The sequence below is a fragment of the Manihot esculenta genome, chromosome 1 (assembly GCF_001659605.2).
Source record: "Manihot esculenta cultivar AM560-2 chromosome 1, M.esculenta_v8, whole genome shotgun sequence".
In the NCBI taxonomy this organism is placed as follows: Eukaryota; Viridiplantae; Streptophyta; class Magnoliopsida; order Malpighiales; family Euphorbiaceae; genus Manihot; species Manihot esculenta.
In genome coordinates, this window is record NC_035161.2 from 9,303,674 (window position 1) to 9,321,068 (window position 17,395).

The following is a 17,395-nucleotide window of genomic DNA, read 5'->3' on the forward strand; positions in this document are numbered from 1 at the left end:
CAGGATCCCGTAAGATCTCCTGAAGTCAAAAACAACCGGCGAGGCCCCGAGGTCGTCCCGGAAATTCAAAGAAAAACAGGATCCCGTAAGATCTCCTGAAGTCAAAAACAACCGGCGAGGCCCCGAGGTCGTCCCGGAAATTCAAAGAAAAACAGGATCCCGTAAGATCTCCTGAAGTCAAAAACAACCGGCGAGGCCCCGAGGTCGTCCCGGAAATCCAAAGAAAAACAGGATCCCGTAAGATCTCCTGAAGTCAAAAACAACCGGCGAGGCGTCGAGGTCGTCCCGGAAATCCAAACAAAAACAGGATCCCGTAAGATCTCCTAGGTCGGTGAAGGACTTAAGAGCCTCCCGAAAGGAAAAATTTCTCCACAGGAACAACTTATAAAATCCAATTCCGACCTCGGAAAGAGAAGAGCCCAGAGCTGTAAAAAAAAAAAAAAAAAAAAAAAAAAAAAAAAAAAAAAAAGGGGGGGGGGGGCCGAGCTCCCAGCTCGGATAGACTTATATTCTTACAAAACTCAAGGTTGAGCTCTCAGCCCAGACCAATATTCACAAAGGCCCAAGACCGAGCTCTCAGCTCGGATAGACTCATATCCTTAAAGGATCAAGATACGAAGGCCAAAGAGAAAGGCCGAGCTCCCTCCATAGACAGACTCGTAAAATCCTTAGGAGGATAAAAAGGCTATAATCAAAGCCTAAATCAGTTTATCCGGAACAAATATACGAAGTCACAACCAAGAACGAAGAACTAAAAACCAAAAACTGACATGATAGTTGCCATTAAAACGGTATAAGATTTGATCTCTCAGACTATCAGCTGAGAGCTAAGCTCACAACTTAAGATTAATTCAGAGCTTATGAATGAAAATATGTAGTTTACATCACGAATACGAAAAGTAGAGATAAATGTCAAGAAATATGAAAAACAAGAAGGAAACTAATATTTCATTAATAGCTATTACAATTTATCCCTCCGGCGAGGCAGGCGGATAAATAGTCCTTAAAGGACTTACATCAGTAAGAACACCCTCGCCTGCATTATCTCTATTTACAGCCACCTCCGAAGGAAGCTCGGTGTCCCTTGGGCCAGAGCTCTCAACATTAATAGTAGGGGCAACTTCTGACCCAAGGTGGAGGCCGTCTTTTTCAGAATCAGGATCATCCTCCTCTGACCCTATCTCGGATTCCCCTGATGAAGACTCAGCTAGCCGGTCTATGTTCCTCCGAGAATCTCCTCGGGGCAAAGGGAAATCATCCTCCCCATATAGCACTGACTCGCCATCTGAATCCACTTCGCGCCTACGAAGCTTGGCTAAAGGAATATCAGGAGCCTGTCTAGCTTCTCTTAAACCGCGATTGTAGCCAGTTACATACATGCGGTAGGCCTTATCAATGATAGCCTGTTTCATTTCACTAGAAGCTTTATACTCATCAAGATGTTCTTCACAAGCCTCGGCTACAAATTCCTCAAACTCAGAAGAGTCTTTGTAGTCCTGAAGATGAGCTTCACAGGCCTGATCAATTTTAACCTTCAGCTCATCAGACTCCTGATACTCCGCTATATACTGTTCACGCTTCAGCTGAGCCTTCCCTTCGACATACTTCACCACCTCAAGCAGGGCTAAACATTTACGTTCCAAAGCCTTGACTTCATTTTTCAGCTGTTGTTGGCGAAGGTTGAACTCTTCAGCCGATGAAGACAGATCTTTGATACGTTCAGAACTTGTGCCCAATTCCTGCTCAAGGACCTCCACCCGGGCTAGGGCACTTTCCCTCTGAGCCTTCACCTCATTCAGGTGAGCTTGAAGCCCCTCAAAATCAGCCTTTAAGGCCTCATGTTGGCGCTGGACCTCGGCTTTTTGGCCAACAGCCTCATCCCTCTCCTGAAGGGCCGTTGTCATAGAGGACAGCTGTTTTACAACCTCTACACAACGAGCTTCCACTTCAGCTGCCCTCTCATCAGACTCCTGGAGAACCCTGCGAGTACGAGACAGCTCTGATTCCAGGGATTTGTTATGCTCTGCCGCCTCAAACGCTCTGTCCTCAGCTTTTTTAGAGGCCTCCAGCGCAGAATGTAACTCCACCTGGAGAGACTGGATCTGCTCCCGGGCGGTTGCCAGGTGGCCCCTCGCGTCGCTGGTGGCAGTCAGGTTTTCATCACGGCGCGCTTCTTCGATCCGGCGGTCCATGGACTCCCGAAGAGAGAGGTCACGGGCATCCACCTCCATAACCAGGCCTAACATCTAGTACGGAAGAACAATTGTCAAGAAAAGAAACAAAGCAAACTCAAAGAGAAGTGAAAAGAAAAAGAAATAATAACTTACCATCAGAAGCATTTCTCCAATCGTAGATCCGAGCTCCTCACGAGAGCGAGATTGGAAGGACACCTGCTCCTTGGTAGAACTGGCCAAGTAACCAGTCAGGGCCAGAAGACGAGGATCCGAAGCCTCTGTTATCCCGCCGAACATCCGCTCCCGGAGAAGTGCGGCAACAGCAGAGGCCGGAGACTCAGAGGAAATGCTTGACAGGTCCAGAATGCTGTCAATAGGGAACGACGAAGGAATAGAAGAAACACCCTTCCCCTTCCCAATGGTAGAAAGAGGTGGGGAAGGACCCGCAGCAGTCTTGGATTTCTTATGAGCAGGAGATGGGACAGGCGTTCCAGAAGGGGTCGGACGCTTGCCCCCGGTCTTTGAGGGGACACCCTCAGATCCCTCAGGCTCAATCCTCACAGGGGCAGGGGCACCTTCACCAGAAACCTCTGGGCTTTGATCCTCTAGGAGGATGATCTCCATCCCTGTTCCAGAGGTCTCCTTGTCTTCAACAGGGGACTTAAATTCCCCCCCTAACACCCCCTCAGTAGAATGGACGGCACCCTGCCCCCCTTGTTCAGTAGCTTGGGTCTGCTCCACAATAGCTAGGGAAGTTCCCCCCACGACCTCTGAGGAGGCTGGAACGGATCTAGATCCTTCAGCAGGCGTCGAGGTTGAGCTCGACCCACCATGGCTAGATGACTGAGCTGATTTGATGCTGCGAGAGCTCGGCTTGGAAGTTCGAGAAGAAGTTTTGACGGGAGGTCGGCTGACCTTCTTGGAGGAAGCGGCCTGAGCCAGCTCTGCAGCAATCTCAGTTACAGAACGCCCATCCCCAAAGGCGTCAAAAATTGCATGCATGTTCTCCCGAGACAGGTCAAAATTCTTGGGGAATTTGACGCCATCCATTCTAACCTCAGAAGCTGCAAGAAACACGAAGTTATAAAGAGTCAGCATACTTCCTGATGTTATGAGCAAAGAAAAAACAAAATACCCGGACAAAGCACTATACCCGTGTCCCGGATATCCCTAAGGTTGAACGCAAACATACACTTCTCGACATCATACTTCCTCTCAACGGAAGTCAGCCGAAGCAGCCCAACCTGCTCAATAAGACTCAATTCGGGCAGATCGTTGCAGCCCGGATAGATCTCCCCCCACCTTAGGTCCACATCCCACGATCGGTAGGACCCTAGTTTTAACTCGGCCACAAGGAAATTCTCTACCCATCCCTTTATAGAATCCTTGTAGCCCGTAAGAAGAGACAGCCCATTACGAGGGAAAAAGTAATAGAAGTTTTGCTTCGCCCTAACCAGGCGGAAAAAAGTGACAAACAGACAGGCCGTAGGTGCGAAACCCCAACCTAGACAGATAGACTCGAAACAGGACATGAATAAAATGGAATTTGGGGATAACATTCGAGGAGTTACCCCAAAGTATTCAAAGACCTCAACAAAGAAAGGGGTAAAAGGTAACGGTAGACCAAATTCTCTCTGCTTCAGGAAAAACACTATGCTACGAACCTCTTGGGGATCCACCAAACCAGGAGGGCGAGGGTAAGGAAGAACTATCCTCTCATTTGGAAGAGGTGCTCGAATAAGATACAACGGAGTATCTAAAAGCCTCCGGGAAATGTGATTAGTTATGTTGGAAGGTGTAATATGCGACTCAAGGTCAAAAACATCAGGAAGCTTTAAACTTGCCATGGAAGAACAAGGAAGCGTACCTGAAAATGCAATAAGGTGAGAAAAGCAGAAGGAGTTGCAGGGAGACAGAGAGCAGAAGAGAGCTAATTTCTTCGGAAGACAGAAAGAATTCGAAATGAAAGGCAATGATGAGACGGAATGTTGATCTGAACAGTTTTGTCTTGGAGCGGTGCGACCATTAATTGCTCTCGAAGTTTACCCTCTCAACGGTTAAGTAATAACCGGAGAGAAGGTAAAGGGGCAAAAGGATGATCGCTGGGCTTGTCTACATCTATCAAGGGCCAGGCCCATCACTTAAAAGCCCAGGCAAGTCCAACTTGTTCGGACCTGATTTCCAGCCAAGACAACTTAACCCACAAGATTCACCACTTCACCACATCCGTGGTAAGTATCAAGGAAATAGAAGGAAAAACTCAAAGATGCAAGCAGATGAAAGCATGATAAAGGTTAGACCTACTCATCACGTAGAATACATATAAGATTTGACTTGTTGTTAAAACAAGGGTTACGAGATCGGAAAGAGACGACAAGGATACCTCGGATCCATACTGAGCTGAGAGCTTAGAGTTTAGAGTTTAACTCATCAGAAGCCGAGCTTAGAGGTTGGATTAGTCCAGCTCGGACAGCATGACTTGGGAGCTCGGCCAGCTAAAGGAAACTCAGAGCTCATTTCACTAAGCAAAGACAGAACTCTCGGGTCGGTCAGTCCAGCTCGGACAACATGACCTGAGAGCCCGGCCGGACGAAGGAGACTCAAAGCTCAATTCATCGGAGTAAAGACCGATCTCACAGGTCGGTCAGACAGTCCAGTTCGGAAACTTGAAAGCCCAGTTGGCTAAGTGGATCCGGAGTTCAACTCATCAGAGCTCGCAGATAGGTTAGATCAGCTCGGGAAAAAAGCAGGATAGAGCTCAATTGGTTAAAATTATAAGGCGAGCAATCTAAAGTATTTCACACATGATAAAAGAAGAACAGCTTAAGCATGAGAGCAGAACAAGAACTTCATTAAAAGAAAAGTACATTACAGCACGTTACAAAGGCTTACACTACGGGATGAAAGACTATCCTTAAAGGATTTACATAACCACATACATCATCATCTACGATTACATCGTTATCACCTATCCTACTACTCTGGTCTTCAGCCCGGAGGAATTCTCACAGCTCGGAATGTGAGTTTGGCAGAAAAGGCCAAGATCTGTCCCGCTATTATAGGGGAACTGAACAAGTTGATTCCCATAAGCATTTCTCACTGTCCCCCGGGGCAAACGTTCGGTTGCCCGAGTGTCATGCACGGTACATTCGAACAAGCTCAGATATTGTATGCCGACTGTGCACCACACATGAAAAACATAAGTCTTCGAGGCTACGGCCCCGAAGAGGTCGCGAAGTACACATTCGAAGAAATCGCTGGAGACCTGACTGAGTGCAGCAGATCTCAGTCTCACGTAATACTGGTACTTCACACCAAAGGGAATAATAATACTGGTACTTCACATCAAAAAGAACAACAAGCTGAGCACCGGCACCACTCCCATTTATATCAAAAGAGGACAACATGGGCATCGAGGAAATTCCCTGTTTCTCTGCGGAAAAAGGCGAAGTTAGAGCGAACCCCTCAACAGCCCAGAACTTCTCTGGAGCCCGGACAACAAGCAGAGGAGGAGGCCGGCCAGACGACCTGGGTAAAGCAGTTTCAGCAGCTTGCCGAATGGTCCCACCCTTCGACTGCCATACCCGAAGGATCTTCAATGCACCATCCAAACGCCTTAGAGGTAACATCAAATTTTCAAGAATTTTGAACTGACCCATTTTTATTTCAGGAACTGCAAAAAGTTTCAAAACAGGGACAAGTCAGAAACAGTTCTCCCTTAAGATGATAAGAGCACAATCACGGCAAACCTCTGGGGCACAAGGCAATCTGTTTGAAGAAGGCGTCGGATAGACCTGTCACAGATAAAACAAGAATTTCTCGCTTCAACAGAAGGCTCACGAATGAAGAAAAGCTGGCACCGATATATACTCGGAGCCTGAGGACTTAGCACAGGGCAGAGCTACACTAGACTCTAAGCTAATGGTGTCAGATTTCTAAAAGATATTCACAGAAAAGGAAAGAAAGGAGATGTCCAGATAATGACGACAAGAAAGTAAAGGCGGCAGAGGACAAGAAGAATAGAGAAAAGACAGAAAGAGGAAAGAGCAGATAGAATTCAGAAACTGCGCAACGACTGAAAGATGAAAGGATGTTATTAAGGCACCTGAACCCGAACAGACGCGATCATAATAGTTCTTGGTATTCACCCCCTCGGCAGTTGGAGCAATAACTGCCGAGAAGGTGAAGGGGCAATTGATGACTGCTGGATTCCTTCACCCCAGACCAGGGGCTTGATCACAGCCCAAGGCCCATGACGTAGAGGCCCACACACCTGATATACATAACAAGCCTGGCTCATCCAACCTTCAAGGCCGGGCTCGACCCATCTTCCTCACTCAAGCCGGCCCGGTCCGCATGGAGCAAGTCCTCTCCACTCAGGCTTAGTATCCGGCCCAACTCTCGGTCCAGCCCAGGATCCAGAAAAATATTCACCAGACAACCTGGCAGATCCGCTCGAACGTACGCACGGGGAGAATCAGAGGCCGTTACGCATGGAGCAGGCGGCTGATACCCCAGTACTTCCGAATCCGCATGGCAGAGACGCGTGGCCCAATCCTGGAGAGACCTTTACACGTCACCAGCAAGCAAGGCAATGTATAAAAGAGGAGTCCCCTCCTCAGAAAGTTTAAGCCTTATTCTGTAATAGAAAAACCCTGGTAAAACCCTATTCTATTGGATCTCAGATCATCAATATACTTTAAAAACAATTAACTTTTATTGTCTTAATCTCTAATTTAAATTTTAAAACCCTAATATAAAATTAATTAGATTTAGAAATTCATTCAAAAGAGAATTCTTATAATCTAATTAACAATATATTTTTAAACAATTTTTGTTGTATTAATCTCTAATTTAAATTTTAAAAATTTTAATTTAAAATTAGTTAAATTTAGATATTCATTTAAAGTGGAAAATTCTTATCATCTAATTAACTTTATACTTTTAAAATTATTTAAGTTTTGTTCTATTAATCCCTAATTTAAATTTTAAAATCTCTAATTTAAAATTAGAAATCCATTCAAGATGGAGATTTCATATTTCAAATTGAAGATAGAAATAATAAGAGTAAAATACTTTTAGATTAAATGGTTAATTAGAGTTAAAAGAATTGATTATATATATTTAATTAAATATTTAAAAAAATAAATAAATAACTTATTGTATAAGAGTTGCACTAATTTAAAATTAATAAAAGTTCTTTTAAAAGTTGGCTATAATTATAAAAAAAATTAAAAAATTTATTTAAAATTTAAAATTTTTTTATTCAATTTGATAAATTATGTTAGAAATTGTCTGTAATAATAATAAATTTAAAATCTCTAACCTATTTTAACAACTTCCTGCACCCACGCAAATGCAGCCGTAAGTAATCTGCCACTGATATGGCTTTTTCTTTTCTGACATCATGACTTGTGCCTGAATTTTCATTTGATGTTGCTGGTTGATTTTGACCTTGTAATTTTTATTTCCTTTATGGGAAGGAAAAATTATTTTGTAGTTCCTGAGATTTAACGTAATTAACACTTCTGTCTCTCTATTTTGGCGACCCAACACTTAAGTCCCTCACTTTCTTTTTTGTCCGAATTCGTAGTCCTTCCGTCCAAAATAGCCGTTTGGGACATGTGAATTGACAAAATTAACCCTTTTCTTCTTCTTCTTCTTCTTCTTCTTCTTCTTCTTCTTCTTCCTACCCTTTCTGCAACTTCTTCTTCTTCTTCTTCTTCTTCTTCTTCTTCTGGAATTTCACATTAAAAAAAGGGTATATTTGGAAAAAATTATCATATCTCACCTTTGATTCTTTGACCAAACGGTTTAAATGGACGGAAGGACTACGAATTTGGACGAAAGAGAAAGTGAGGGATTTAAGTGTTGGGTCGCCAAAATAGAGGGACATAAGTGTTAATTACGTTAAATCTCAGGGGTTAAAAAGTAATTTTTCCTTATGGGAATTAGATTTATTGACATCTGTTTTTAGATGATGCAAATATAATACACTTTTTATACCTTCTAGATTGATAAACCGGAATATGATAGTGCACATTTGACTTTTATTTAAGGCTTTTTAATTGGCTTGGATTTGTATTTGTTTTCTTTATATTAATTCACCTATTTCTCTATCTTGAATATGTATGTCAGAGAAATATGGAAGACAATTACATTTTATTTAAAATATATTTATCTCAATTAAAATATTTTTTTTTATTTTTATTAAGAAAAAATTAATAAACTTATTTTAATTTTAACATGGTTGGAAGAACTAAATAAGATATAGTTAAATTATAAGAATTAAATAATATAAATATTTAATGTTAAAATAAGTTGATTAATATTTTATTAATTGAATAAGTTAGAAATAAAAACTAAATAGTTAATTTGATAAAATTGAAGAATCTAATAATTTAGTCTTTAAGAAAATGCAAAGTTGGACTGAGGAACCCCATGATTTGAAAAGCTTTGCCGTATCTAACTACTAAATACAAGTGGGTGTGGGAAATTAATTTTTTTTTGTTTGGTTGGAGATGTGTGTGGGACACAGTATTTAGTGAGTTCATATTAACCTAATCGTATTAATTAAACAATTGATTTTTTCAAACTATAATAACTGAATCTAATCATAGTATAAGATTGAATCGAATCAATCATTTTGTTAATTTAATTTGAAATCGAATCAATCATTTTGTTAATTTAATTTGGTTTTTCATTTTGAAGAATCAATCAGAAGATATTCCAACACCTATGCTTTCCTATCACTTTCATTTTGTTAATTTTATTTTTTTAAAAATTAACTGCAAAGAGGGAAAGGGAAAGCGACATAGAGCATGAGCTAGGGACAATTTGACTATTTTTATTTTGGTTGAGGGGTATGCTTCACTTTGGTTACTCTTTCGGCCGATGGTTTGGATAATCTTATCTTCTATGGATCTGCTGCTATTATGGTGAGGTTATTGGTATGAAGGATCTATTTGTTGGACTTGTGCTGATTTTACTCTCATTGGTTACTATTAAAGGTTGTTGATGAGTAGTATTGTTTAGGTGTCGGAGTGTTTTTGCTTCAGGTTGACCCCTCCATGACTACTACAGAATAAAAATATCATGGTATTGCTTTTTCTCCCTGATGGTGCTTGCCGATGCGTCTGAGATTGTACTTGTTGATCCTTGTCAGTTGAGCAAATTGTGATGGTATCCTTTTATAATGCTCTTGTGGTTTGGCTTTTCTTCTATATTCTTGACGGGCCGATGTTGATTTTCTTTTTGGGCATTGACATGTAAGCTAATAATTGACATTGTTTCTTTGGCATTCGTGGATTCAGTGTCAATAGCGATTATTGTTGTTGGTTTCAATGCCAATAGCGGTGGGTCAAAAAGATTTGTAACGATCCGAAAACAGGGCCGCCACCAAATACTAGAATTCAGATCTATTTAAAGTTGTTAGAACTCGTAGTAAGCCTACTATACATTCTGTTACGCCTAATATAATCCCTAACATGATATTAAAATATATAAAAATATTTTTTATCTCATAAATCAAAACTCAATATGAGCATACAAATATAACTAAAAATATAAGTTCATAGAAAATCCTTCATCAAATACTCTAATATGGTCATTATTACATATCTGAGTTTGGTTCAAATATAACTTAAATTTAAATCTTTTTACAAAATAAGATCATTAATAAATGGATCATAAAAGAAGTGTAACGACCCGAAAATCGGACCGCTACTGGCGCTAGGATCCAGATCGACTTAAGGTCGCCGAGACCCGTAGCAAGCCTGCTATACTCTCTGTGTACCTGTACAATCCCATACATGATTATACATTTTCTGTAAAAACATAAAACTGATTCGCTGACTAAGGCTCAACATGTGCATGCACTAGCTCTGTACTATAAAACCCCTTACTAGAGCTTGCTCTAGACGGGTTCCACTCATACTCTGTTAAGCCTGGTTTTTCACATACTGATAAAAACAGTCACAACACATAAATAGATCATGTATACAAAAAGGATGTACAACATGGGTCAAGTAAATCACATCATCTCAGATGGACAGATTCAAAATTCCCTCTGTTCTGTGCCCGGCCTGCGAAGGAGCTACTCAGGACTTCTCTACGCACCCTATGGTGCTCTGTGCCTCAGGACTTTACTCGGAGGGCTAGTGAATCCAAAACTATGTCCGATCCGTACAAGCATAGAATAATGCAATGCGTCACATTAGTGTATACTAATGCACTCAACCTATGTCATATCATGATGCATGTACCATGCTAAAAGCATTTAAGTTATCATATTCAAACATGAAGTTTAGTTCCACTCACCTCTGGCTAACTCTGAATACTCTAAAGCAGTGCTCACTGCTGCTCTCTTCGGTTCCTCTGGTCCGTTCCTACACAGGTGGACTTAAATGAGGGACCAAACTATCTCAAGAACAACTCTAACATACGCCCCAAAACCCCTTTAAAACATCCTAAAAGAATCAAGAAAAACATGCAAAAGAAGGCTGGACAGGGCACTTTCGGCGGCAGAAAGTCCCTTCCAGAGACGAAACTCAAACACTTTCGGCGGCACTTCGACTGCCGAAAGTCCTCTCCAGAGACGAAAGTCTCTAACCTTCGGCGGCACCTTCGGCGGCACCTTCGGCGGCCGAAAGTCTCCTCCAGAGACGAAAGTCTCTAACCTTCGGCGGCCGAAAGTCTCCTCCAGAGCCGAAAGTCCAAACTTTCGGGGGCAAGCTTAGGCAGCCGAAACCACCTCCTTAGCATGTTCGGCGGCCGAACCCTCCTTCGGCGGCCGAAACTGTATTTTCTAGTTAGGCAGACACTTGTTCTGCTTCATGCAACTCGTGCCCAAACCTCACTCAACATGCAAACCAACAACTCACAACCTGCATATCCTCAAGTATAGGCACAAAGGGGTACAAAACTAACTTAAAACCTAAAACCCCAACAAACACCACAAATAAACACATAAGCATGCTTTGACCATAAATCTACCAAAACCGCAACTTACCCTAAACATGCATCTCTACCCATAAACCTCCATAAAACCTTCATAAAACATGAGAAGAAGTTCAGGCTCGTCACTTACCTCTTACAAACAAGGAGATCAAAGATCCCAACGTGGAGATATGGAGAAACTCTCCCTCAAAGGCTCCAACGTCAAAACTTTTGGTTAAGTTGCTCAAAACCTTCAAAACAACATAAAACCCATCAAAACGTTGCAAGAATGGATGAAAACATGAAAATCACCCAAGGAATCTCATGGTCTCACCTCTGGCTGTGAATGGAAAGAAAATCTTATCCATTCACCGACCTAGGGCCTTTTATAGGTGGCTGGCCAGACCACCTTCGGCGGCCTAACGTGAAACCCAAACTCATGCATGTTCGGCGGCCGAACCCTGCATTTCTTCCTTGGCTCTTTTCGTGCAAAAACTCATGTTCTTTGATACTTAAAACATGAAAACATACTAAAATCCTTGACAAAAACATAAATCTTACCCTTCTAGCGGATTCCGACATCCGAGATTCCACCGGAAAGTAGAATTTCGATGCCGGACTCTAGCCGGGTATTACAAGAAAAATATGAGCAAAGCACAATTCTAAACAATAAAATAATACATGTCCACAACTATAATTATTATATTAGAACTATACCATAAAATACTGTTAACCTTCTAAGTTAACTCTGGTCCTCCAAACATAGGATTAGGGAAAAGGGATAAGCTATTAGAATCCAGTGAGTAGAAACATAATCATAAAACATTTCAATAAAACATATGATCATATGAATGCATCATAATACAAACAATTTACATCAAGATGAATTTGTCACCAGTGACCTTCCACAATTCCAATAGTGTCCGGCCCACAACGAGTGCTCTTCAGAACTTCCTCTTAAACATAACATAGTATATCCATAATGCCACGAGCGTAGAATGAGCACCTTAGTCTTTCTCTTACATAGTGTCAAGGGCGTATAATGGGTCTCGACCTGGACTTCCGTATCCGTCATAACATAGCATAATATGGTCGAGTGCTAGTGGGTTATCCAACATCCATTCATAACAACAATTAATTGTGCAATGCATCATATTCATGAATTCCAATACAAAACTACCTAATTATATACACATGGCATTCATGATGTATGAGCATGCTTAAAACGTTTGATTTTTTTTAAAATAATAGTTTAGTTTAGTTCTACTCACTTCTTGCTGACGCAATCCTAGTTTTGAAGTATTTATCTCACTGCTGACTGCTGGCCTTTACGGTCTCGCAAATCTGATCCTACACAGATGGACTTAAATGAGGGACTAAATATAACTTTTACAACTATTAAAACTATCCTAAGAAATTCCTAAAAGTATATAAGAAAACATGTAGAAAATTGGCTAAAAATAGCTGGACAGGAGACTTTCGGCAGCAAGTTTGGCGGCCTAAAGTCCCCTTACAAATCCAAAAGTCAAACTTTCGAAAGCAGGTGAGGTAGCCAAAAGGCAGCTTTCATAGGTAAGTTCGACGGCTGAACTTGGGTTCTTCTGCGATGCAAAACCTGATTTTGCCTCAGCCAACAGCCCTCAAAACGCAATTAAACCCACATACAACAGTTTAAAACCATAAAGAAACATCCAACATTGACTTAGAATGTTCAAAACAACTCTAGAAATGCTAAATCACTGATATGAAATTAACTTAGCACATAGATACTCAAGATTTAACATAAAAACGGAAAAAGACATTAACTTTACATGCATTCTAATTCCAGCAACTCAAGTTACACACAACTCGCATTGAGCCCAAAAGCAATGAGTTTTGAAAAAGCCAAACTTACCTCTTGAAGGAAATACAACTACAACAATAAGGACAATTTGGAGAAGAAGAAGAGATGAGCTCCGAAAATTCTAAAAGCTAAAACTTGAAAATTCAACTTGATTCTTTAAAATAAAGGTAAATTTCATGAATTTCTAAAGAATCTATAGAAAATCAATGCAAAAATTATCAAGAGTGTCTTAACCTCACCTCTGCCCGAAAAAATATAAAAAACTCCTTTTAAAATTGGGTTGAAAACCTTTTATAGCTGGATTTTTCGGCTTGTGTTCGGTGGTCGAACCTTGATGTTTTGAAAAATATTTTTTTAAAATATATTTTAAAATATTTAAAATTTATTTTTATAAAAAAACTCATTTTATCTCTTTAAAATTTTCAATTTCGAGATTTTGAATTCTAACGGAGATTCCGTTGAAAAGTTAAAATTCTGACACTAGTGTTTAACCGGATTTTACATAAAAGGGTGTTTTAGATTTATGGACTCGCTTGTGAATGAGCCTTGTCTTGTTTTGTCTTTGCTTAAACGAGTCTTGTACTTATCTACTTTAGACTCCTAATGCAATTTTTATTGCATAGTAAAAAAGTAAAAGAAAAATTAAGAGTATCTTATAATAACTTTTTTAAATTTAGAAAAATTTATAATTTAGTTTGTCTTTTTAATAAAAAATAATTGAATTTTTAAATTTTTATTTTTTAATAAATAATACTTTTATTAAATTCATATTAGTCAACCATAAATTGAAAAAGTCAATTCAAATTTAACAGATTAAATTGTTACAAATATTAAAATTATAGAAGCTAAATTATTTCATAAAATGAAATTTGAAAAATTAAATTATTATAATCTAATACTAAAATTTAATAGAATGCTTATTTTATAAATATGATGAAATTTCAATGACTAAATTAGTTTTTTTATTTAAAAATATAAGAATTAAGTTGTAAGTTTTGCTGAATCTTAATAACTATATTCCAGATTATCCAAAAACTAAAATATTATAACAAAAATGAGGAAATAATCACTTTAGGATGTTCGTGATTTTATCTATTAAATTTATGACCTATAATATAATTAAGTAGTATTTGAATTTTTTTTAAAAAAAAAACTAATTAGAATGGAGAAATATACCTAATAAAATAAAAGATTATTTCTTATTTGATCAAACTCCAATTATAATTTTATTATTACATTGAGTTGAATTATTAATCAAATTAAAATTAAGTAATTAATATTATAAATAAAAAAAAAATTACAATTTAATCTGCATGACATAGCCAAAACTAACTAAACAGAAAGAAGATGATAGCTCCATAATATCTTCAATAAACAAACCCTACTAGCCGGTCATGCAAAGCCTGTGTTGTGGAAAGACTATCACTCTCCCCAATTAAATCCAAGAATCCCGCAATCTCTTGCCAACTCCGATCCATGTAATAACCCCAATGTCTCAAAAGTATGAGAAAAATTAATTGATATAACTAGTTTCTAATGAGATTTTGAAAATTGGGTGAGTAGAACCGGAAACTCTTTAAATTTATTTAAATACATTTACCATAGACTAAATTTGAGTATCAGTACGTTAGTAATCTCTCAAGTCCCTAAACTAGTTAGTGCATTAGCAATATTATTTTGCTGCTTCTTTTTTTTTCTTATATTTTACTCTGTTACAAAATTATTTGGGAGAATTGATTGTGTGAGTTTCTTAAATTATACTATTTAAATTTTAAAAAATAAATTTTATATGTAAGAAATTATGGATTTCATAGATTGCATAAGTCATTGTTAGGCTATTTAAATTTTGAGAAAAATAAATTTTAAAGCTAGAAAAATATGGATTTCATGAGTTCCAAATGGTCATACTATTTAAATTTGGAAAAAGGAAATTCAAATTTAGAAAAAACATGAGTTTCATGTTTCATGGATTAGACTAAATGGGAAATGATTTATACTAGGAAATTATTCTGACTAAAAAAAATTAAGAAATACAAATTTTAATATAAAAGGGCATCCAGCTAAATTTAATAAAAATATTATAACTAGGTAATACAAGTGGACTATTTTAGATATTTGAATCAATGAAATAGGTTAAATCATAATATTATATTAATTTAGCTATTTAATTCAGTTTTTTTTAGTTTTTCATTAGTCTATTATTCTGTATCAACTGGTACATTCTAAATCGGAGTAGAACCTGAAATCTTTCAAATGCACTTATTATTATACTAAATCTGTGAGTGTTTATTTTTTCTTTTTTAATTTGTCATAGGTTTGCATATAAAATCAATAAGATTTTTTGTGTTTAAATTTAATATCTTAATTCAATTATTTTTATTTAATTTTTTACAATATTTTTAGAATAAATTTCAGTATTTCAGTTTAGTTCTTATACTTTAATAAAATATAAGGTTAAAATTCTATTATTAAGTTCTCGAGATTTGAAAAAACCTAGAATTCAGTTTGTGCTATCAAAATTAAAATTATAAAAATGAATAGAAACCCTCTAGTATATATTTTCATCTAAAAAAAATAAAATCTCCCAAGTTTAACTAAATTTACAATTTATTCTTTTAATTAATCTTTTTTTTAATTTATTCTAATATTATTATAAATTTAACCCTAAATATTTTACTATTTACAAATAAGTATCTATAATTTTACAAGTTGATCCTAAATAATATACTTATTTACAAATAAGTGCCTAAAATTTTATAAGTTGATCCTAAATAATATACTTATTGACAAATAAGTTCTTATATTTTAAAAATTAATTTTGAATATTTTAATTATTGACAAATGACTCCTATAATTTTACAAACTAATCCCTACAAATTATAACTATTTGTGAATAAGATTGTATATAGTGTCAAGGCCAAGCACTGAATTCCTGCAGGCCTGGAAGACTCAAATCCCCATGCTTGTAGGAGCAGGAACAGAAGGGGAAAAGACATTAACAGGGAGCTCAAAAATTAGGACAAAAGCACCCAGCTGTTGAAAAGGTGTCGTCTCCTCAGTCGCGGGCTGGGGAGGGGGAGGAGGAAGCACAATCACCGATTTCAAAAGATGATCACGCTTAGCAAGGGGATTAGTAATCCCAGCAGGAACAACCTTATCCTTACAAGTAGCATGTACCCCCTCAGCAACTGCTTGACCCAAACATATATGTGAACAGAGGAAAATAAGTAAGAAAGGCAATTCAAAAAATAAAGAAGATAAAAAGAGAAGTACCCTAATCCTGAGACAGGGGTGTGCTTTCAGGAAGGTTGGGCGAGTGAGGTTCGAGGGTCTGGTTTTCCACCAGATGACTCTGCCAGGACAAAAATAGCATTCTTCACCACCTGGGTAATATCAATTTTCCTTAGGGCTTTAGCCATCGCCAGGAGAAAGGCTAAAGCCTCATCTTTCTGTCTCCTCGGATGAACCTCATCCTTCTTTAGCTCTACCCAATAATGCCAGCTGGTTTGAATATACCCAAAACCCCCCGGCGTTCGATGACAGAGGATAAAAAACTTATTTTTCCACTAATTCAAAGAGGAAGGCATCCGATAAAAAATGTTCAAGTACTTTTGACTGCTAAAATACCAGAACTCCTCATTTTTATAGTACCCTGTTGGTATAGCTAGGAGAAAAGCACTACGCTTGGTTCAATATGATTGTTAAGGCATACAAATCGAAAGGCTACTAAAATTCTCCAGCCATTGGGATGAAGCTGGACAACCGAAAGCTTGTGAAATTGGAGGATCTCCACGAAGAAAGGGTTTAAGGAGAAGGAAGGCCCGCCTTCAACTGCTCTTCGAAGACAATGATAGTGTCTCCGGCAAGGATCAAGTCATTAGCACAAACGCAGGGAGAGGAAGCAAAAATTCAAAAAGACTCCCGAGGAATGTTATAAGCATCGTGCAAATAATCCACATCGCGCTTCGAGAAGGCGGATGAGATATCACTAAGAAGACCACCCTCATTCTCTAGAGCCTCCCTCAATGGAACAACAGGAGCTAGCGCTTGGATAGGGCCATCATAGGAGGAGCTGGAGATAAAGACCCCGCTAGGGGAAGAAGAGGTGTTCCTGTCCATGTTGAAAGAAAAAGGAAAACAAAGTTACTGTGGGAGAAGTAAAACTACAAGAAACGAAAACGGGAAGGGAGTTGTGGAGCAAATTCCTTTAAAAAAGTTGCAGAAGAAAGCAAAGTAATGCTTGGGGAAGACAAAGGGCCTTTATAGGACGATTTCGACAGCAGGCTTTAAATGTGGCATGATAAACATTACAGTTATCATCGAAAGGCTAAGTAGGCGAAACAATATGGGTAACAAGAAATCAATCTCGAGAGGCCACATGCTCTAGACCTCGATAAATGATATTTCCTTTGAATCTGAAGAAATGAAGACTGATGGGGGG